Raw genomic sequence first — 23399 nt, 5'->3', positions numbered from 1 at the left:
TCTGGAAACACTCACACGAACTAAAAACTGGACCAGATCCATCACCCTCCTTTTACAGATAGGAGCGCCAAATCCCAGTTCAAGGAAATGAGTTCTCCAGGCCATGCAGTGTCATTGGCAAGCGCTGGGTCCCCAGACCAAGCTCCTTCCGTGACATCATGCTGCTGCTCTGTGGATTGTTAAACGGTTTCTACTTCAACCAGCCAGCAGTAAATGCACACAGACAAACAGCATGTTTTATTATTCCCAAACACCATGTTCCAGTTCATGTTCCTCTCTTGATTTTTATTCTGCAAGAAAAACATAAATTATGGAATGAAATAGCACATAACTGCACTTAATCTCTAAACAGGCGTGATCTAGAAATTCAGTCTTCCTCCCAATCTTCCTGTCAACACATTGGCTCCACCTTGAAAATGTGTCATTACTTTTTCTTGTGTAGGCTATAGTTCCATCTTAATCATATTTCTAATGGATACTCTTAGCTGACTCTTATTTTAAGGTGGTTTTCATTAGTTGCAATTGCATGGCTTTTGAAGGCAGACAGACTGGGGTTCCAGTTCTGGATCTGCCATTTACTAGATGGGCAACATTAAACTAGTCACATATCATCTCTGCATTAGCACCTAACCTCATGGTGTTCGTGTGGGGATTAAGGGTGAACAAGCATGCAAAGTGAAATGCACAGTGCTTGGCACATGGTACATTTTGAAAACATGTGATTTGTGAGATACATTTTTTTAACATAAAATCATAAAATTATGGTTAAAAATATCACTTGCTCCAACCCTTCCATCTTACAGATGGGGTGTGTAGACTGGTAAAATACTTTTTAAAAAAAACACAAACTTTTATTTTACATTTAAGGAGCACATGCACAGTTTGTTATGTGAGTATACTGAGTGATGCTGAGGTTTGAGGTACAAATGATCCCATCATTCAGGTACTGAGCATAGTGCCAGATAGTCAGTTTCACAAACGTTGCTCCTATCCCTCCCTCCTTTCTGTCCATGCGTACCCAATGTTTAGCTCCCACTTATAAGTGAGAGCACGCAGATTTGGTTCTCTATTTCTGCTTTAGTTTGCTCAGGGTGATGGCCTCTATCTGCATCCATGTTGCTACAAAGGATGTGATTTTATTCTTTTTTATGGCTGCATAGTATTCCATGATGTATAAGTATCACATTTGGTTTATTCAATCCAACATTGATGGGCCCTTAGGTTGATTCCATGTCTTTGTTATTATGAATAGTGCTGCCATGAACATGTGAGTGCATGTGTCTTTTTGATAGAACGATTTGTTTTTTTTGGTTATATACCCAGTAATAGGATTGCTGGGCCAAAGGTAGTTCAGTTTTTTAGTTCTTTGAAAAATCTCTACTTTCCACAGTGGCTGAATTAATTTGCATTCACACCAACAGTGTGTATAAGTATCCCCTTTTCTCCACAACCATGTCAGTATCTGTTTTTTGGCTTTTTAATAATAGCCATTCTGACTGATATGAGATGGCATCTCTCATTTATGGTTTTGATTTGCATTTCTCTCATGACTAAAGACGCTGAGCATTTTTTCATATATTTGCCTGATGCTTATGTGGCTTCTTTTGAGAAGTTAGACTGGTAACTAACTTCTTTTGAGAAGTTAGACTGGTAATTACCAAAATGAAATGTCCAATTAGTTCCCACCACTAGGCTATGAATTTTGTAAAAGCACGAATTTCCTCGATTCTGACATCTACCACTATGACAAACCCTTAATAAGTATGAATAAATGTTGTTTGAATTATCTAATTATTTAGTGGTTGAGCAAAGGCTACAACTCAAGCATCCTGACATCTAGTTCTGGCTTTTTTTTTTTTTTTTTTTTTTTTTCCACGAAAAATTAAGGTAAAGTAAGAATCCCTGATTCTTCCATTTGAAAAGTTTGTTCTGGGGAAAATCTGGTTCTATGAATTTCAAGTTATTCTATGATGTTCTAATATGTTGCTTTTCATTCTGCCTGGACATAGTTGATACAAATTCACATGAATATTAAATAGTTGGGAAGGGAGTAGGAACTTTCCTTGAGCAATTAGGAAGTGAGACAATGCTTCAGTGTGAATACCCTGCTAGGTGGTGGATATATGGTATGACTCAGGCACTGTGTTTATGCATTTTAAATTGCTTTCTTTACAACTCTAGTCTAGAGGAAATATCATGTCTGAGCCAAACTGGGACGGGGCATTCCAACCCAGTGAAGTGAAACTGAGAAATCTCAAACAGGCACCATACTCCTTGAACTTGGCTACTCTAATTATGTAGAAATGAATTTCACAATGAGCTCCTCTAACATACTGTACTTACGAAAAACCAAAACCATATAAACAGAGCGTGAACAAATGTTATTTCCAAACTCACTCAAGTTGCTTAAGCTGTGGAACTCCTGGCCCTAATTTTAGTAGCAGCATTAACAGCTGGTAGAAACAATGCCATGGTTTGTAGACGTCAAATACCATAGAAACCTGATCAGTTTCTCTTGATGAGATAAAATCAGACTCACAATAAATAAGCGCAAGTTTTGTGGTTTTTTGATTCATCTGCTTAAGAAAAAACAGCTATTATTTTATGCCAAAAATGTGAGCAGTGGTTCCTACTCTTCCCTTTGCTATTCCCTCTTAAGTCAGTGATAAAATATACATGGAACACATTATCTCTGTGTGCCAATTATGGTTGGAAGTATAACATTATCCTTTAACTTAACATTTATGAAGCAATTTGCTATAGAAATAGGGGTGATGTGATGGTTTTCAGATGGTAAACTGTGCTAACTGCTTGAAAATGCAAACAATTTAGGAGCTGACAGGTTCAATTCTCAAGTAGAGGAGGTGCATTGTGATGTTTGGCAATGGGTAAATATTCAATCATTCTACTACCCTGTCTGTGGGAAATATGCTAATGAATTACTGCTACAGCCTTTGAACTCCCAGGGCAAGTGAAGCCCAGAATTCCATAGCCCTGATGCCAGTGGGTGTGATTACATTTGATGGATGCAAATAACCTTGGCTTTAATATTTTGATTGATCTGGAATGTATTAAAGAGGAATTTTTATCACACAAACAGAATCCTACAGAATCAAATTCTACTGTAGAAGTCCATTCTGTTTACTCTCACTAATGCCTACTCTCGTAGATGTAGAAATGTCTCCTGACTTTTCTTATTTTATATTAACAATACATATTTTAGCTCAGCCATCACCCAGCAAATTAAAATGAGTCCTTAAAAATAATATGCTTTAATATATCCCATTTTCCAGCAAACAAAACAAAAATGAAATAAAAACAATAAACCTCTCTTAAGGAACGTTTATAAAAGTTTTTAATTCTAGGAAATTTTATATTTTTAAAGAAAGTACAGCCAAAGATCTGGTTTATCATAGACAATAAAAACACAAGTTAAGCAATGGAAGCAGACTATTTTTTCCTGATTACAGAAGAAAGAAAGAAATCTATGGCATGTAGTAAGGTGTCCGTGTAGCTAGTTCCCGAGGTTCATGACTCAAACCAGAAAGTTCACTGAAGAACAGGCAATCATTTTTACTGGATTATGCTTTTGGATATGTTTGGATAAAGAAGCTGAGCAAATATTTTTAAATATTTAAGATAAACTTGGAATGTTGGACACAGTTGAAACTTGAGCTTTATTACACAGGCTCATAATAACAGTAAGAGTTTTTCATTCCCGTTCTGGTTTGTGTACATGTTGCACTTTTATTTTTCTTTAGGAGGGATAGGGTACCCAAGGAAAGGAGGGAGAAAAACAAACTAAAATAGTGCACAAAATGTCTCCATAGAAATATAAGGTGTAGCCTTTGTTCTTGTTTCTGTCAAATTGTGAACTTCGCGGTCACATAATAATTACGTTTATATTCTTACTTTATTGCAATCCCACAGTAGCACTGTGTGCAAGGTGCCCTTTATAGATTAGACAGTCTTCCTCAATCAGACAACCGAGGTGAATAAATATGTACAAGTTGCTGTAACACTAAAAATCCCCTCTGGCAGTCCATCTCTTATTTGGACTGTGTTTTTGTTGGTCTTCATTTAGGGATAATGTACTGAGCCAGGACACAGGCATAAACATTAACACTGGCACTGCAACCTTGCTGGCTTGTACTGTTCTAGAATTTATGAGGTCTCTTCCTAGAATTAAGACTCCAGTAGTGATTTAAACCAAATTAATCACTCTGGCCATATTGGGTCAGTTCAACTCTGGAATGTCTTAATTTGGTTAGTGATGCATTTACCAGCAATTAAAATAAGTACAAGAATATGTATTATTCTCTCACTAAGAGGCAAAACTAGTAAGCATAACATAACATAATTGTTGAGTTGCTCAGAATTTTCATCAGCCCTTCAATATTTTAATATCTCTTATAGTTAAGATGCCAGAATCTGTCTATATTATAAAATATATATATTTATATTATATAAATAATTATTATAAATATATTTATTTACATTATATATATTATTTATATAATATAAATGTATATATTTAGATATATTATTTTAAATATATTTATTTATATTATATATATTATTTATATAATATAAATATATATTTTATATTAAATATATTATTTATTTATGTATTTATATATTATGTGCATTTTATATTATATAAATTATTTATATAAATAATATTTATTTATATAAATATATTTTATAATATATAGTATTTTATAATATATAAATAAATATAATATATTTATAATATAGTTCATATTTATAAAACATTTATATTTAAAAATTATTAACCATCTTTTTATTAAATATATTTTAAAATTTTAAAATTAATTTACCTGAAAATAAAATTTAATTACCTATAAATACCAATAATTACATAAAATAAATGATTTTTCTCTGTCTTCTTCATAACAACCAGCATAGAGATTTGACCATATTTATATGAGGAAAAAAAATGAGGGTGTTGAAGTAAAACTAACATATATTTTAAGTGTCATAGCTGCTAAGTGTTGCCACAATAATGCTATGTAAAAAATCACCCACAACTCAGGGGTTAAAACAACAACCACTTATTCCTGTTGACCTGTGAGTTCTTTTCTGAGCTCCTCTCAGTAGCGCAGGACCTTACGAAATGCAGCTAATAACAATCAGCACATTTTCAACTTTCTGCTTCAAAAGCTCCTCCTCCAAAGCTGGCATTTCAGTAGTTATTTTATTTCTTCGGAGTAACCACAGGTGACAGTCTTACCAAATGTTTTGCCACTACATAATATTTTTCCGGCCTATTCTAAAAGTTTCTTTGCTCTCTGTCACTCAGTTCCAAAGCCACTGGCACATATTTTAAATATCGGTTAGGACAGTACCCCACTTTTAGGTACTGATTTCTGCATTAGTCAATATTTCCATAATAATACCATTTAGAAAATAGCTCCACAATCCAGTGGTTTAAAATAACCATTATTTATTAACTTTTATGTGTTTGTAGGTCAGCTAGGGTTTAACTGTTGAGGCTGAGCTCAGCTGGTCTTGGTTCCAAGCTGTGAGTCAGGTGTGTGCATGCTCTGGTCTCTGCTGTACGTTAGGCTCACATCTGTTCCATGTGACAAAACTGTAGGGTCCCAGATGGACTGCCAATAACTCCCTATGAGAGTCTCTTCTCATGCAATTCTAGAAGTACATGAAACATGCCCAAACACACAAGCACATCTCAGTTCTCCACTTGTCACATCTGCTACTAACATCTTTTGTCCAACACAAATTACATGACTGAGGATCAGGGAAATAAACTATGTGTGTTACAAATCCATGGCAAAGTGCACATGTATATTATTACTAAGGGGAGCCAAACAATTGTGATCAATAATTGACAAGCCATAGACCCCATTGTTGAAGGACCAATGAAATAATCCAATTTATCATCACTCTACTAAAGATTATGAAAAGTGGTATATAATCTCTTTTTCAATTCCAATTTCAGCATTCTTCTGTTTTCTAAAATATGCCGATAGCAAGAAACATTAAGCCAGTTCAATAATCTGCCCAATCATATAGTAGAAAATGTTACTTAAACCAAATGAATACACACACACACACACACACACACACACACATTTATATGTTTAGGTGATGTACTTTATAATGCTTAATAATTTTCACAGAAATTAATGACATAGTGGAAATGATCAGCTCTCACTTACCTTTCTAACTTATTTTAAAAGGCTCTTTTCAATGTCATTAGGAAATCATTTTTGTTAATTTTTTTTCTCAAAAACATCCAGTAAGTTTATATTAATAAGAAGCTTCTTTTCTGAAATTGATTCTTCATCTTGTCATAGGCTATACACATATTATCTTCAATTCTCCATAGTGAACTAGCAGTGAGAGCAGAAAATGTCTACAGCCCAAAGTCACATTGTCCAAGGTGGAAAAAGTCACTCCAAACATATGCGGCAGTCGTTGTCCAAGAGATCTTAGTAAATGAACAAGGGCAAGACAATGGGAGGCTTTAGGCAGAACTTAATTATTGGGAGTCAGGTAAGGCAGCTATGTTCTTAGGTGCAGGTGGAGTATATACATGTTGGAGTAGCCACACACAGAGGTGCAGAGGCGTTTCCTAGTAACCCCAAGAGGGGAGACTAGCTACGTTCTGTATGCCAGGTTTGGAGCCACAGAAATAACTTCAGATCTCATTTAGTGACATAGAAATAGATTCTAAGGGTATGCCCTCTTAAGAATTGGCTTAAAAACTGGTCTTTTGCAATAAATAATTTGGCCGAGTTAAAGAAAGGTCCCTCTTTCTCAATTTTTTGGAATAGTTTCAGTAGAACTGGTAACAGCTCTTTTTTGTATGTTTGCTGCAACTTGGCTATGAATCCATCTGGTCCAGGGATTTATTTGATTCATAGGTTTTCAATGACAGATCCCATTTTAGAACTTGATAATTGTTTTGTTCAGGGTTTCAATTTCATCTTGATTCAATCTTGTAAGGATATGTGTCCAGGAATTTATCTATTTCCTATAGATTTTCTAGTTTATGTGCATAGAGGTGTTCATAATAATCTCTGAAAATCTTTTGTGTTTCTGTGGAAATGGTTGTAATGTCATTTTGTCTTTTCTGATTATGCTTGTTTGGATCTTCTGTCTTTTTTTCTTTGTTAATAGTTAGCAGTCTATCAATCTTGCTTATCCTTTCAAAGAACCAACATTTGCTTTGATTGATTTTTTGCATAAATTTTTGGTCTCAATTTCGTTGAGTTCTTCTCTGACTTTAGTGATTTCTTTTCTTCTGTTAGGTTTGGAGTTAGTTTGTTCTCGTTTTTCTAGTTCCTCTAGGTGTGATTTGAGATATTTCTAACTTCTTGATGTGAGAATTTAGCCATAAATTTTTCTCTTAACACTATTTTTGCTATATCCCAGATATTTCAGTATGTTGTGTCTCCATTTTCATTTATTTCAAAGAATTTTTTTATTCCTGCCTTAATTTCATTGTTTACCCAAAAGTCATTCAGGAGCCAGTTGTTTAATTTACATATAGCCATGTGAGATTTTCTTGTTATTTATTTCTATTTTTTCTGTGCTATGGTCTGACTTTGATTTCTTTTTTTGGTTTATTGAGATATGTTTTATGGCTGAGCCCATGGTCAATCATAGGGTACGTTTTCTGTGCAGATGAGAAAAATACATATTCTGTGGTTGATGGGGGAAGTAGTCTATAGATGTGTATTAGGACCTATTGGCTAGGTATTGAATTTAAGTTTAGAATTTCTTTGTTAGCTTTATGCCTTGATGATCTGACTACTGCTATCGGTGGGGTGTTGAAGACTCCAACGATTTTTGTATAGCTATCTAAGTCTTTTTGTAGGTCTATAAGTACTTGTTTTATGAATCTGGGTGCTCCAGTGTTGGGTGTGTATGTATTTAGTTACACAGTCAGTTAGAGCTTCATGTTGCATTGAACTTTTTTTCATTATGTAATACCCTTCATCAACCTTTTTTACTATTATTGGTTTAAAGTCTGTTTTATCTGATATAAGAATAGTGACCCCTGCTTTTTTGATGTTTTCCATTTACATAGTAGATATTGCTCCAACTCTTTTCTTTGAGCCTATGGGTATTATTACATATGATATGGTTCTTTTGAAGATAGCAGTTGAATAGGCCTTGTTTTTTCACCCAATTTCTCGCTCTGTGCCTCTTCAGTGGGGGCATTCAGACCATTTTCGTTCCAGGTTAATACGGATTTGTGAGGTTTTCAAACTACAGTCAGGTTGTTAGCTGGTTGCATTGTAGTTTCTATGGTAATTGCTTTGTAGTTGCTTTATAGGGTTTGTGGACTATGTACTTAAGTGTGTTTTTGAGGTAGCATGTATTATTCTTTTTTCCCCATGTTTAGAAATTCCAGGCTCTTCTGTGAGGCTGGCCTGTGGTGATGAATTTCCTTAGCAATGGCTTGTTGTGAAATTTTTAAATTTCTCCACTGCTTATGAAGCTGAGTATGAAGCCAGCATCACCCTGACACCAAAACCTGGCAAGACAAAACAAACAAACAAAAAAAACTACATCCCAATATTCCTGATGAACATAGACACAAAAATCCTCAACCAAATAATAGAAAATTGAATCCAGTAGCACATCAAAAACATAAGTCACCATAATAAAGTAGGCTTTGTTCCTGCCGTGCAAGGATGGCTCAACATACACAAATCAATAAATGTCATTCACCACATACACATAATTAAAAATGAAACCATGTTGTCATCTCAATAGATGCAGAGAAAGCTTTTAATAAAATCTGACATCTCTTCATGATAATTGTCAGGCCTCTGAGCCCAAGCCAAGCCATCACATCTCCTGTGACTTGCACATACACACCCAGATGGCCTGAAGTAACTGAAGAATCACAAAAGAAGTGAAAATGCCCTGCTCCTGCCTTAACTGATGACAATCCACCGCAAAAGAGTGAAAATGGCTGGTCCTTGCCTTAAACGATGACATTACCTTGTGAAATTCCCTTTCCTGGCTCATCCAGGCTCAAAAAGCTCCCCCACTGAGCACCTTGTGAACCCCACTCCTGCCTGCCAGAAAACAACCCCCTTTTGACTGTAATTTTCCTTTACCTACCCAAATCCTATAAAACGGCCCCACTCTTATCTCCCTTCGCTGACTCTCTTTTCGGACTCAGCGTGCCTGCACCCAGGTGATTAAAAAGCTTTATTGCTCACAGAAAGCCTGTTTGGTGGTCTCTTCACACAGATGCACATGACATTTTGGTGCCATGACTCGGATCGGGAGACCTCCCTAAGGAGATCAATCCCCTGTCCTCCTGCTCTTTGCTCCATGAGAAAGACCCACCTATGACCTCAGGTCCTCCCACCAGCCCAAGGAACATGTCACCAATTTTAAATCAGGTAATCGGCCTCTTTTTACCCTCTTCTCCAATCTCTCTCACTATCCCTCAACCTCTTTCTCCTTTCAATCTTGGCGCCACCCTTCAATCTCTCCCTTCTCTTAATTTTAATTTCTTTCATTTTCTGTTAGAGACAAAGGAGACACATTTTATCTGCGGACTCAAAACTCCAGTGCCAGTCACAGACTCGGGAAGGCAGCCTTTCCTTGGTGTTTAATCATTGCAGGGATGCCTCTCTGATTATTTACACACATTTCAGAGGTGTCTGACCACGCAGGGATGCTTGCCTTGGTCCTTCACTTTTAGCAGCAAGTCCCACTTTTCTGGGGGAGGGGCAAGAACCCTGTCCCCTTCTCTCCCTGTCTCTACCTCTTCTCTGCTTTTCTGGAGGAGGGGCAAGAACCCCGACCCCTTCTCTCCCTGTCTCTACCCCTTCTCTGATTTTCTGGAAGGCAAGAACCTCCCAACCCCTTATTTCCATGCCGTGACCTCTTATTTTTGTGTCCCAACCCCTTACTTCCATGCCCCAACCTCTTATTTCTGCACCCAACCCCTTATTTCCATGCCCTGACCTCTTACCTTTGTGCCCCAATCCCTTATTTCTGCAACCCAACCTCTTATCTCTGCACCCCAACCCCTTATTTCTGCACCCCAAACTCTTATCTCTACACCACAACCCCTTATTTCCATGCCCTGACCTCTTACCTTTGTGTCCCACCGTGACCCCTTTCCCGCTTTTCTGGAGGGTAAGAATACCGGAACTCCTTCTCTCCGTGTCTCTACTTTCTCTTTTCTCTGGGCTTGCCTCCTTCACTATGGGCAACATTTCACCCTCCATTCCTCCTCTTCTCCTTTAGCCTGTGCTCTCAAGAACTTAAAACCTCTTCAACTCACACCTGACCTAAAACCTAAATGCTTTATTTTCTTCTACAATGGCGTTTGACCCCAATACAAATTCGACAGTAGTTCCAAATAGCCAGAAAATGGTACTTTTGATTTTTCCATCCTACAAGATCTAAATAATTCTTGTCATAAAAATGGACAAACGGTCTGAGGTGCCTGACGTCCAGGCATTCTTTTACATATCGGTCCCTCCCTAGTCTCTGTTCCTAATGCAACTCATCCCAAATCTTCCTTCTTTCCCTTCCACCTGTCCCCTCAGTCCCAACCCCAAGTGTCGCTGAGTCTTTTCCAGTCTTCCTTTCTACAGACCCATCTGACCTCTCCCCTCCTTGTCAGGCCAAGCTAGGTACCGATTTTTCCTCAGCTTCCACTCCCTCACCCTGTAATCCTTTTATCACCTCCCCTCCTCACACCTGGTCTGGCTTACAGTTTCTTTCCGTGACTAGCCCTCCCCCACTTGCCCAGCAATTTCCTCTTAAAAAGGTGACTGGAGCTAAAGGCATAGTCAAGGTTAATGCTCCTTTTTCTTTATCCAACCTCTCCCAAATCAGTTAGCGTTTAGGCTCTTTTTCATCAAATATGAAAAACCCAGCCCAGTTCATGGCCCGTTTAGCAGCAACCCTGAGAAGCTTTACAGCCATAGACTCTAAAAGGTCAAAAGGCCATCTTATTCTCGATATTCATTTTATTACCCAATCCGCTCCCAACATTAAATAAAACCCCCAAAATTAAATTCCAGCCCTCAAACCCCACAACAGGACTTAATGAACTTCACCTTCAAGAGATACAATAATAGAGTAGAGGCAGCCAAGTAGCAACTTATTTCTGAGTTGCAATTCCTTGCCTCCACTGTGAGACAATGCCCAGCCACATCTCCAACACACACCTCCAAGCACCTGAACTGCAGCTGCCAGGGGTTCCTCCAGAACCTCCTCCCCTAGGAGCTTGCTACAAGTGCCGGAAATCTGACCACTGGGTCAAGGAATGCCCGAAGCCCAGGATTCCTCCTAAGCCGTGTCCCATCTGTGCAGGACACCACTGGAAATTGGACTGTCCAACTCACCTGGCAGCCACTCCCAGAGTCTCTGGAGCTCTGGCCCAAGGCTCTCTGACTGACTCCTTTCCAGACCTTCTTGGCTTAGCAGCTGAAGATTGACGCTGCCCCATCACCTTGGAAGCCTACAGGACCATCACAGATGCTTTGGGTAACTCTCACAGTGGAGGGTAAGTCTGTCCCCTTCTTAATCAATACAGAGGCTACCCACTCCACATTACCTTCTTTTCAAGGGCCTGTCTCCCTTGCCTCCGTAACTGTTGTGGGTATTGACAGCCAGGCTTCTAAACCTCTTAAAACTCCCCAACTCTGGTGCCAACTTGGACAACATTCTTTTATGCACTCCTTTTTAGTTATCCCCACCTGCCCAGTTCCCTTATTAGGCCAAGACATTTTAACTAAATTATCTGCTTCCCTGACTATTCCTAGGCTGTAGCCACACATCATTGCCACCTTTTCCTCCAGTTCAAAGCCTCCTTTGTATCCTCCCCTCATATCCCCTCAGCTTAACCTACAAGTATGGGATACCTCTACTCCCTCCTTGGTGACTGATCATGCACCCCTTACCATCTCATTAAAACCTAATCACCCTTACCCCACTCAATGCCAATATCCCATCCTGCAGCATGCTTTAAAAGCCTGTTATCACTCACCTGCTACAGCATGAGCTTCTGAAACCTATAAATTCTCCTTACAATTCCCTCATTTTACCTGTCCAAAAACCAGGCAAGTCTTACAGATTAGTTCAGGATCAGTGCCTTATCAACCAGATTGTTTTGCCTATCCACTGCGTGGTGCCAAACCCATATACTCTCCTATTCTCAATACCTCCCTTCACAACTCCTTATTCCGTTCTGGATCTCAAACATACTTTCTTTACTATTCCTTTACACCCTTCATCCCAGCCTCTCTTTGCTTTCACTTGGACTGACCCTGACACCCATCAGGCTCAGCAAATTACCTGGGCTGTACTGCCACAAGCCTTCACAGACAGCCCCCATTACTTCAGTGAAGTCCAAATTTCTTCCTCATTTATTACCTATCCCGGCATAATTGTCATAAAAACACACATGCTCTCCCTGCTGATCATGTCCGCTTAATCTCCCAAACCCCAATCCCTTCTACAAAACAACAACTTTATTTCCTAGGCGTGGTTAATATGGTCAGAATTCTTTACACAAGAGCCAGGACTGCGTCCTGTAGCCTTTCCGTCCAAACAACTTGACCTTACTGTTTTAGCCTAGCCCTCATATCTGTGTGCAGTGGCTGCCACTGCTTTAATACTGTTAGAGGCCCTAAAAATCACAAACTATGCTCAACTCTCTACAGTTCTCATAACTTCCAAAATCTGTTTTCTTCCCCCAACCATCGTTCAAGACAACACTTACACTGATAAAGCAACTAAAAAGCAACCATCAAAAGGCATCAGATCCCATCGCTCAGGACAATGCTTATGCTGATAAGTTAGCTAAAAAGGCAGCTAGCATTCCAACTTTTATCCCTCCTGCAGTTTTCCTCCTTCACGTCGGCCACTCCCATCTACCCCCCCGCTGAAACTTCCACCTATCGATCTCTTCCCACACAAAGCAAAGGGCTCTTAGACCAAGGAAAATATCTCCTTCCAGCCTCACAGGTCCATTCTATTCTGTCATCATTTCATAACCTCTTCCATCTAGGTTACATGCCGCTAGCCTATCTCTTAGAACCTTTCATTTCCTTTCCATCCTAGAAATCTGTCCTTAAGGAAATCACTTCTCAGTGTTCCATCTGCTAGGCTACTATTCCTCAGGAATTTCTCAGGCACCCCTCCCTTTCTTACATGTGAAGCTGGAGGTTTTGCCCACGCCCAGGATGGGCAAATTGACTTTACTCACATGCCTCCAGTCAGGAAACTAAAATACCTCTTGATTTAGGTAGGCACTTTCACTGGATGGGTAGAGGCCTTTCCTACAAAGTCTGAGAAGGCCACCGCGGTCATTTCTTCCCTTCTGTCTGACATAATTCCTCGGTTTGGCCTTCCCACCTCTATACAGTCTGACAATAGACCAGCCTTTATTAGTCAAATCACCCAAGCACTTTCTCAGGCTCTTGGTATTCAGTGAAACCTTTATATCTTTTACCATCCTCAATCTTCAAGAAAGGTAGAACGGACTAATGATCTTTTAAAAACACACCTCACCAAGCTCAGTCACCAACTTAAAAAGGGCTAGACAATACTTTTACCACTTTCCTTTCTCAGAATTCAGGCCCGTCCTCAGAATGCTACAGGTTCCAGCCCATTTGAGCTCCTGTGTGGACACTCCTTTTTATTAGGTCCTCGTCTCATTCCAGACACCAGACCAACTTGGACTGTACCCCAAAAAACTTATCATCCCTACGATCTTCTATCTAGTCATACCCTATTCACCATTCTCAGCTACTCATAAATGCCCTGCTCGTGTTTACACTGCCGGTTTACACTGTTTCTCCAAGCCATCACAGCTGATATCTCCTGGTGCTATCCCAAACTGCCACTCTAAATTCCCTCTTAAAGTAAATAAATTATCTTTGCTGGCAAGGTTATGCTGAGCCTCCTTGGGCGCTCTCTAATTAGATGTCCTAGGTCCTCCCAATTCTTAGTCCTTTAATACCCGTTTTTTCTCCTTCTCTTATTCAGACCTTGCGTCTTCCGTTTAGGTTTTCAATTCATACAAAACCACATCCAGGCTATCATCAATCATTCTATAAGACAAATGTTTCTTCTAACAACCCCACAATATCACCCCTTACCACAAAATCTTCCTTCAGCTTAATCTCTCCCACTCTAGGTTCCCATGCCGCCCCTAATCCTGCTTGAAGCAGCCCTGAGAAACATCGCCCATTCTGTCTCCATACCACCTCCCCAAAATTTTCGCCGCCCCAACACTTCAACACTATTTTGTTTTGTTTCTCTTATCAATATAAGAAGGCAGGAATGTCAGCCCAAGCCAAGCCATTGTATCCCCTGTGACTTGCACGTATACACCCAGATGGCCTGAAGTAACTGAAGAATCACAAAAGAAGTGAAAATGCCCTGCTCCTGCCTTAACTGATGACATTCCACCACAAAAGAAGTGAAAATGGCTGGTCCTTGCCTTAAGTGATGACATTACCTTGTGAAATTCCCTTTTCCTGGCTCTTCCTGGTTCAAAAATCTCCTCCACTGAGCACCTTGTGACCCCCACTCCTGCCTGCCAGAGAACAACCCCCTTTTGACTGTAATTTTCCTTTACCTACCTAAATCCTACAAAACAGCCCCACCCTTATCTCCATTCGCTGACTCTCTTTTCGGACTCAGCCCACCTGCACTCAGGTGATTAAAAAGCTTTATTGCTCATGCAAAGCCCATTTGGTGGTCTCTTCACATGGACATGCATGACAATAACCTAACATCTCTTCATGAAAACCTAACATCTCTTCAATGAACTAGGCATTGAAGGAATGTGCCTCAAAATGACAAGAACTGTCTCTGGCAAACCTACAGCCAGCAACATATTGAACAGGCAAAATCTGGAAGCATTTCTCTTAAGGACTGGAACACAACAAGGTTCCCCACTCCCACCACTCCTATTCAATGTAGTGCTGGAAATCCTTGACAAAGTGATAAGGCAAGAGAACAAAATAAAAGGCATCCACATAGGACAATAAAAAGTCAAATTACTTCTCTTCACTGATGATATGACTCTATATTTAGAAAACCCTAAAGACAACAATCTGATAAATGATTTCAGTAAAGTTTCAGGATACAAAGTCAATGTACAAAAGTTTAGTAGCATTTCTATATACTAATGATATCCAAGCTGAGAGCCAAATCAAGAACACAATCTCATTTCTATAACCACAGAAAAAATAAAATGCCTAGGAATACATCTAACCAAAGAGGTGACAGATCTCTACAGATAAAGAAAAACCAACACAAAATCCTGCTGCAAGAAATCAGAGATGACACAAACAAATGGAAAAACATTCTATGCTCATGGATTAGAAGTATTAATATCATTAAAATCATCACACTGCCCAAAGCCATTACAGAGTCAATGCTATTACTATCAACCTACTGATGTCATTTTTTTCACAGAATTAGAAAAAAATAATTCGGAAATTCATATGGAATTGAAAAAAAATCCCAAATAGCAAAAGCAATCCTAAATGAACAAATTAAAAAAAAAAAAAAAAAAAAAAAACCTGGAAGCATCACATTACCCAACTTCAAACTATACTATTAGCTACAAACAAAACATGGTACTGGTACAAAAGCAGACAAATAGACCAATGGAATCAAATAGAGAACCCAGAAAATAATGTCACATACCTACAACCATCTCATCTTTGACAAAGTTGATGAAAATAAACAATAGGGAAAGGACTTTCTATTCAATAAATGGTACTAGGATAGACAGCTAGCCATATGCAGAAGAATAAAATTGAATCCTTACTTTTCACCATGTACAAAAATTAACTCCAGATGGATTAAAGATTTAAATGTAAGCCCTCATACTATAAAATTCCCATAAGGAAACCCAGGCAATACCATTCTGAACATCGGCCTTGGCAAAGAACTTATGACTAAGTCCTCAAAAGCAACTGAAACAAAAACAAAAATTGATACGTGGGATCTAATTAAACTAAAAAGCTTTTGCACAATGAAAGAAACTATCAACAGAATAAAAAATCCACAGAATGGGAGAAAATATTCATAAATTATGCATTCAACAAAGGTCTAATATCCAGAATTTTAAGAAACCTGAACAAATCAACAAGTAAAAACCAAAATACCCTATTAAAATGTGGGCAAAGGACATGAACAGGCTTTTCTCCTAAAAAGACACACAGGCAGTCAACAAACATGAAAAAAAATAATCCAAATCACTAATCATCAGAGAAATGCCTATCAAAACCACAAGGATATACCACCCCATACCTGTCAGAATGGCTATGATTAAAAAGACAAAAAATAACAGAGGCCAGTGATATGGTTTGGCTGTGCCTCCACCCAAATCTCATCTTGAATTGTAACTTCCACAATTCTCATGTTTTGTGAAAGGAACCCAGTGAGAGGTAACTGAATCATGAGGGTGGGTCTTTTCCATGATGTTCTTGTGATAGTGAATAAGTCTTATAAGGTCTGATGACTTTAAAAACAGAAGTTTCCCTGCACAAGCTCTCTCCTTTTGTCTGGTGCCATCCATGTAAGATGTGACTTGCTCCACTTTGCCTTCTGCCGTGATTGTGAGGCCTCCCCAGCCATGTGGAGCTGTAGGTCCATTAAACCTCCTTTTATTCCCAGTCGCAGGTATGTCTTTATCAGCAGTGTGAAAATGGACTAATACAGTAAATTGGTACCAAGAGTGGGGCACTAATGAAAAGATAACTGAAAATGTGGAAGTGACTTTGAAACTGGGTAACAGGTGTTGGAACAGTTGGAGGATACAGAAGAAGACAGGAAATGAGGGAAAGTTTGGAACTCCCTAGAGACCCGTTGAATGGCTTTGACTAAAATGCTGATAATGATATGGACTATGAAATCCAGGCTGATGCAGTCTCAGATGGAGATGAGAAACTTGTTAGGAACTGGAGCAAAGGTGACTCTTACTATGTTTTAGCAAAGAGACTGGTGGCATTTTACCCCTACCCCAGAGATTTGTGGAACTTTGAACTTTGAAAGAGATGACTAGGGTATCTGCCAGAAGAAATTTCTAAGGAGCAAACATGCAATATGTGACTTGGGTGCTGCTAAAGGCATTCAGTTTTATAAAGGAAGCAGAGTATAAAAGATCAGAAAATTTGCAGCTGATGGTGTGATAGAAAAGAAAATCCCATTTTCTGGGGGAGAAATTCAAGTTAGCTGCAGAAATTTGCACAAGTAACAAGGAGAAGAATGTGAATCACGAAGACAATGGGGAAAATGTCTCCAGAGTATGTCAGAGGTCTTCATGGCAGTCCCTCCCTTCAAAGGCCCAGAGGCCTAGGAGGAAAAAGTGGTTTCACGGGCCAGGCCCAGGGTCCCTGTGCTGTGTGCAGCCTAGGGACTTGAAGCCCTCTGTCCCAGCCCCTCCAGCTGTGACTGAAAGTGGCCAAAGGAGAGCTTGGGCCATGGCTTCAGAGGGTACAAGCCCCATACCTGGGCAGGTTTCATGTGGTGTTGAGGCTGCAAATGCACAGAAGTCAAGAATTAGGATTTGGGAACCTCTGCCTTGATTTCAGAAGATGTATGGAAATGCCTGGGTGCTCAGGTTTGCTGAAGAAGTGGGGTCCTAATGGAGAATCTCTGCTAGGGCAGTGCAGAAGGGAAATGTGGGGTCAGAGCCCAGAAAGAGTCCCTACTAGGGCACTGCCTAGTGGAGCTGTGAGAAGAGGGCAACTATCTTCCAGACACCAGAATGGTAGATCCACTGACAGCTTGCTCTGTCCACCTGGAAAAGTCACAGACGCTAAATGTCAGCCCGTGAAGGCAGTGGGGAAGTAAGCTGTATCCTGCAAAGCCCCTGCAGGGGTGGAGCTGTCCAAAACCATGGGAACCCACCTCTTGCATCAACGTGACCTAGATGTGAGACATGGAGTCAAAGGAGATTATTTTGGAGTTTTAAGATTTGACTGCCTCACTGGATTTCAGACTTGCATAGGGCCTGTAGCCCCCGTTTTTTGGCCAATTTCTCCCATTTGGATCGACTGTATTTACCCAATGCTTGTACCTCCATTGTATCTAGGAAATAGCTAACTTGCTTTTGGTTTTACAGGCTTATACGTGGATGGGACTTGCCCTGTCTCAAATGATACTTTGGACTGTGGACTTCTGAGTTAATGCTGAAATGAATTAAGACTTTGGGGGATTGTTTGGAAGGCATGATTGGTTTTGAAATGTGAGGACGTGAGATTTGGGAGGGGCTGGGGCTCATCTTCAATTGTAACTCCCATAATTCTTCTGTGTCATGGGAGGAACCTGATGGGAAGTAATTGACTCACGGGGGTAACCGAATCATGGATCTTTTTCATGTTGTTCTTGTGATAGTGACTAAGTCTAATGAGATCTGGTGACTTTATAGATGGGAATTTCCCTATACAGGCTCCCTGTTTTTGCCTGCCACCATTAAGACATGACGTGCTCTCTTTATCAGCAGCATGAAAATGGACTAATACAGCTGGAAAGGCTGTGGAAAAAGGAACACCTTTACAATGTTGGTGTGAATGTAAATTAGTTTAGCCACTTTGGAAAGCAGTTTGGAGATTTCTCAAAGAACTGAAAACAGGCCAGGCACAGTGGCTCACACCTGTAATCCTAGCACTTTAAGAGGCCGAGGCAAGTGGATCACTTGAGATCAGGAGTTCAAGACCAGCTTGGTCCTCATGGTGAATCCCCATCTCTACTAAAAATATAAAAATTATCTGGGCATGGTGGAAGACACCTGTAATTCCAGCTACTTGGGAGGCTGAGACAGGAGAATCGCTTGAACCCAGGAGGTGGAGGTTGCAGTGAGCTGAGACTCACCACTGTACTCCAGCCTGGGTGACAGTGATACTCCGTCTCAAAGGAAAAAAAAAAAAAAAGAACTGAAAACAGAACTATCATTCAACCCAGCAATCCCATTACTGGATATATACCTGAAGAAAAATAAATTGTTCTACCAAAAAGACATATGTACTGGTTTGTTCATGGAAGCACTATTCACAATAGCAGACATGGAATCAATCAACCTGGGGGCCCAGCATTGCTGGATTGGATAAAGAAAATGTAATACATATACACAACAGAATCCTATGCAGCCATAAAATGGATGAAATAATGTCCTTTGTAGCAACAAAGATGCAGGTGGAGGCCGTTATCCTAAGTGAATTATTATGGGAACAGATCAGGTAACCAAATACTGCATATTGTCACTTAAGCATGGGAGCTGAACACTGGGTACATATAGACATAAAAATGAGAACAAAAAACAATGGGGCTACTAAAAGGGAGAGAGGGAAGGGAGTCAGGGACTGAAAAACTACCTTTTGGATTCTGTACTCATTACGTGGATGATGGGATCATTTTAAACTCAAACCTCAGCATTACTCAATACACCCAGGTAACAAACCTATACATGTACCCTCTGAATCTAAAATAAAAGTTGAAATTATTTTAAAACAAGAATTTAGTAAAAGAATAAAGTAAAAGTGCTTTCTTAAAACAGAATTTGGCTGGACTTTTCCCTTAGTTTCTAAGAGGTAGCCTCTAAATCTCTGGAATTTCTGGAGTTATAGGAGTGTCTGTCATTTACGGGTAGTTTATGCTAAAAAGTGACACATCTATCTGTAGAGAGTTTGTAATAAGGCAGTGACTTACAATGTGGGCTAACCACACCAAAAAGACCAACCATGTGATTAGAAGACTGACACTTTGAGCCACATGATACGAATCTGATCTTCAGGGAGAAAGGGGGATGTGGGCTTTTAGTTTAATCACAGGCCAATGATTCAATCTATCATGCCGATGCAAGGAAACACCAATAGAACTCTGGACACTGGAACCTGAGTAAGCTTCCCTGCTGGCAGTAATTCACATGGCAGTAATTCACATGGTGAAAGGGGTACCTTCTGACTCATGGGGAGATGATATCCAAAGCTTCATGTTTGGATCCTGTCCGATTTTGTCTTATGAGTCTCTTCTTTTGGCTGGTTCTGATTTGCTTCTTTTCTGATTTAATGAAACTGTTTTTTAAGTATAGCACTTTCCTGAGTTCTGTGATTTGTTCTAGACAATTATCAAAATGGAAGGCATATTGGAAACCACCAGATTTGCAGTTAATTGGTCAAAAGTGAGGATAGTCTGAGAAACACCTAAGTTTGTGGCTGGTGTTTGAAGTGAGAGCAGTCATGTGGAAGAATGTGCCCTGAACCTGTGAAGCATGGCTTAACTCCAGGTAGTTAGCCTCAGAAGTCATTTTAACTGTTCAGAGCAGAGTCTGCAACTGCAATAGCTTCCCCTGGAATGAGAATGGGCTGAGATAGCCAACACAGATGGGATCTGTGTTCTCAGATAATTGCAAAATCATCTTGTCTCTTTGAGGCAACAAGAATTTTACCCTACTTTCTAATCACAGTTTATTTGTGTATATGTATGTAGTCAAGTATTCCTATTAAATCATGTTTACAGCACAAGAATCAAATAATTATGTTAATATTACAAGTATAACTGTTATTTTAACTTTTATACCTTTCAAGTGTTTGAAGAAGAAATAAAATATTTATAAGTTGTATGCTGTGTAAGGTTGTGACATCATTTATTTGTTTCTTTGCTCCACTCTTACCATCCTTTGCTCTGCTCTGTGCCATGAGGACTAAAAACCTGGAAAACTACGTTTCCCAGCTATTCCATCTCCCCATGCCAGCAGGCTTCCTGCTATGTTCTGACGATGGTAAGTGGTGGAAAGTTATAAATTGAAAGGAAAGATGCCATTTTTCTGTTGCTTTACTCTTTTAGGCTGTACTTGTGGTAGCAGAATAAGTGATAGCAAAGGTGCAGACTCCTTCACAGGAGTATGGATTACAGGTTTCTGCTCAGGTTTCTATTGTAGAGGTGGTGGAGGCATTAGATGCGTCATGTGGTCTTTAGCAAAGTGCTTTTGGGCTCCAGCTTCAGCAGGTGTAGCTACAGGCTTTGGGATTTGGCAGTGTTAGTTGTGATCTGAGCTTCTGGTTTCCATCAATTGATTCCAATGGCAGCAGTTTTCTCAGCCTCAGCTAGAAAGTGGTCATGTGATCTGGGTGATTTTCCTTTCTCCTTCCTAGGGTGATAGCAATGTTGTGTATTTACTAATATCTGGGTTAACTCATCTCTTCATTTTGCTCCTCCAGCCACTCCAATACTTTTTTATCCAATTCCTTATATTTCTCTACTTGAAACACCAATATTTTGTAACCAGAGAGACTGATACAGAGGGCAAGTAACATATTCCTGAAAATTTTGCCAAATGGAATTTTTAAAAATCAAATAATATTTTATATAAATAGGAAAACTCATTAGGAAAAAAAAGGAATCCTTATCATAGTAATACACCCATTTCCAATTTTTCTAATTCAAGGACTCATTAAATAATATATCTGCTACTTAATACATTATTTTTATATCCGCTTTTTTTTAATAAAAAAAGGCTGATTGCACCTGTAATTGAATTCCTAATTTATTCTGTTTTCATATAATTTGCAAATTATTTTGATAATTTTTAGGCAAAGTATATTGTAACTATGAAACATAATCTGGTCAAATTTAAGAACTATTACAACAGCCGGAGTGACAATGGGGATTGACTTGTTTTATCTACTTAATTTTACAGTTCCGATCTATACCATCAGAGCTGAGACTTAAAATAAAAAGTTCAAAAGTCAATTTCCCTAAACAAAATATACTAATGAAAAAATGATATGGGAATTTAATTACAAAAGTCATTGTTTAGCTTATTTTTCCCAATTAGCAATGGTCTTCACAGTAAGATTTATTTTTACAGAAGAATCTAAAATGGTGCCAGATGAAATCTGAATGTTTCTGTGAGTTTTGATACTGGAAATCTTCAAGAATAAGTTTGAAGCAAGAAACCAAAAACCAAAAGAGCAAAGGAAAACTAAAATAATATTTTAATGGTTACACTCAATTCATAGATTTTTAAAGAAAATAATTTTGGCTTAGTAAAATGTAATAAATAAGGAAAGGAATTCCAAACTAATCTTAGTAACTGTTAGAAAATAGTGTTTTGTACTTTCTATATTCTGCTTTACAGCCTTAGTCTTCCTTCAGTAATAAAATAAGAAATGTCATTTTTATGTTGGCCTCAGTTTTAGCAATGTTAAAATAAATTTAGATGGAGATCAGGCCTGGAGAATCCCTAAGCAGACAAAGCCAGTTAGGTCTCATAAGTTACTTTAACCTTGCCTTTTTTTTTTTTTTTTTTTGTAATTACCTATATTAAATAAATATGAAATTTCAGGCTAATTAAACAGAAGCTGCCAATCAACTTACAAGTATATGTATTACTGGAGACTTTTTAGCAGGATAGACCTAATAAGGCAACTATGTAACTGTAACTAATCAAATACATATATATATTTGCTTTATTTCCAAGTTTGCCTTATAAAAAAAACCTTCTTCTTTAGTTCTCTTGGTGAAGCCTGAAACCTCCTTTAGGTTGGAGCTGCCCAGTTCATGAACTGCTATTTGTTCAAATCAACTCTTTAAAAATGTCATTGTGCCTCAGTTTACCTTCTAACAGCAGTACATTTTATTTCAATCTTAACGTGTTGAACATATGTGATCATCATTTACTATATGTTCTTATTTTGTAACTAATATTTTAATTGGGAACAAGGTATATTTACATAGCATTATAGCAGCCAGATAAAAAATATTTAAAAAAACTTTTAGAAAAAAAAAGTGTCTACTTTTGTATATTCAGATGTTTTTGTTATATAAATTAAGTAACTCATGGTTGATTTTTTAAAATCCAACTATTTGTAACACATAAAAACAAATATATTACATTACTTTATACTTCAGTTTTCTTATCTATGTATTAGTTTTGGTGTTTATCAGTAAGATAACACCAAAATATATAAATTATTTTGAAATTTGGAAAGGAAAGCTCAAATATAAATTGTGGTCACAGTATAATCATCTTTAGAGATGTGACTTTAAAAATATACCTTATTTTTATTTATTTATTTTTAAAAACAAAATCACACCTCTAAAAAATGTTTGAATAGGTGACTATAGGTAACTACAATCATAAATATAGTTATACCTTTGACCTAGGTAATCATACATTTGATCTAGTAACTCTACTTCTAGTTATTCATATGAAGAAAACATTATTGTAAACAGAAACATATTGTGTGTGTGTGTTTGTGTATGGGTGTGTGTGTATATACATATATTGATGATCTTCATTAGAATAAAAATTTTTTAAAATCAAAATGTTTATGTAGTACATGATTTGGTAAGTTATAGCAAAATATATAAATTCTGTTATGATTATGTAAATATGG

This window comes from Piliocolobus tephrosceles, chromosome 3 (genome assembly GCF_002776525.5).
Source record: "Piliocolobus tephrosceles isolate RC106 chromosome 3, ASM277652v3, whole genome shotgun sequence".
Lineage (NCBI taxonomy): Eukaryota > Metazoa > Chordata > Mammalia > Primates > Cercopithecidae > Piliocolobus > Piliocolobus tephrosceles.
The sequence above is the reverse complement of the archived record's forward strand: the minus strand, read 5'-3'. Positions refer to the sequence as shown.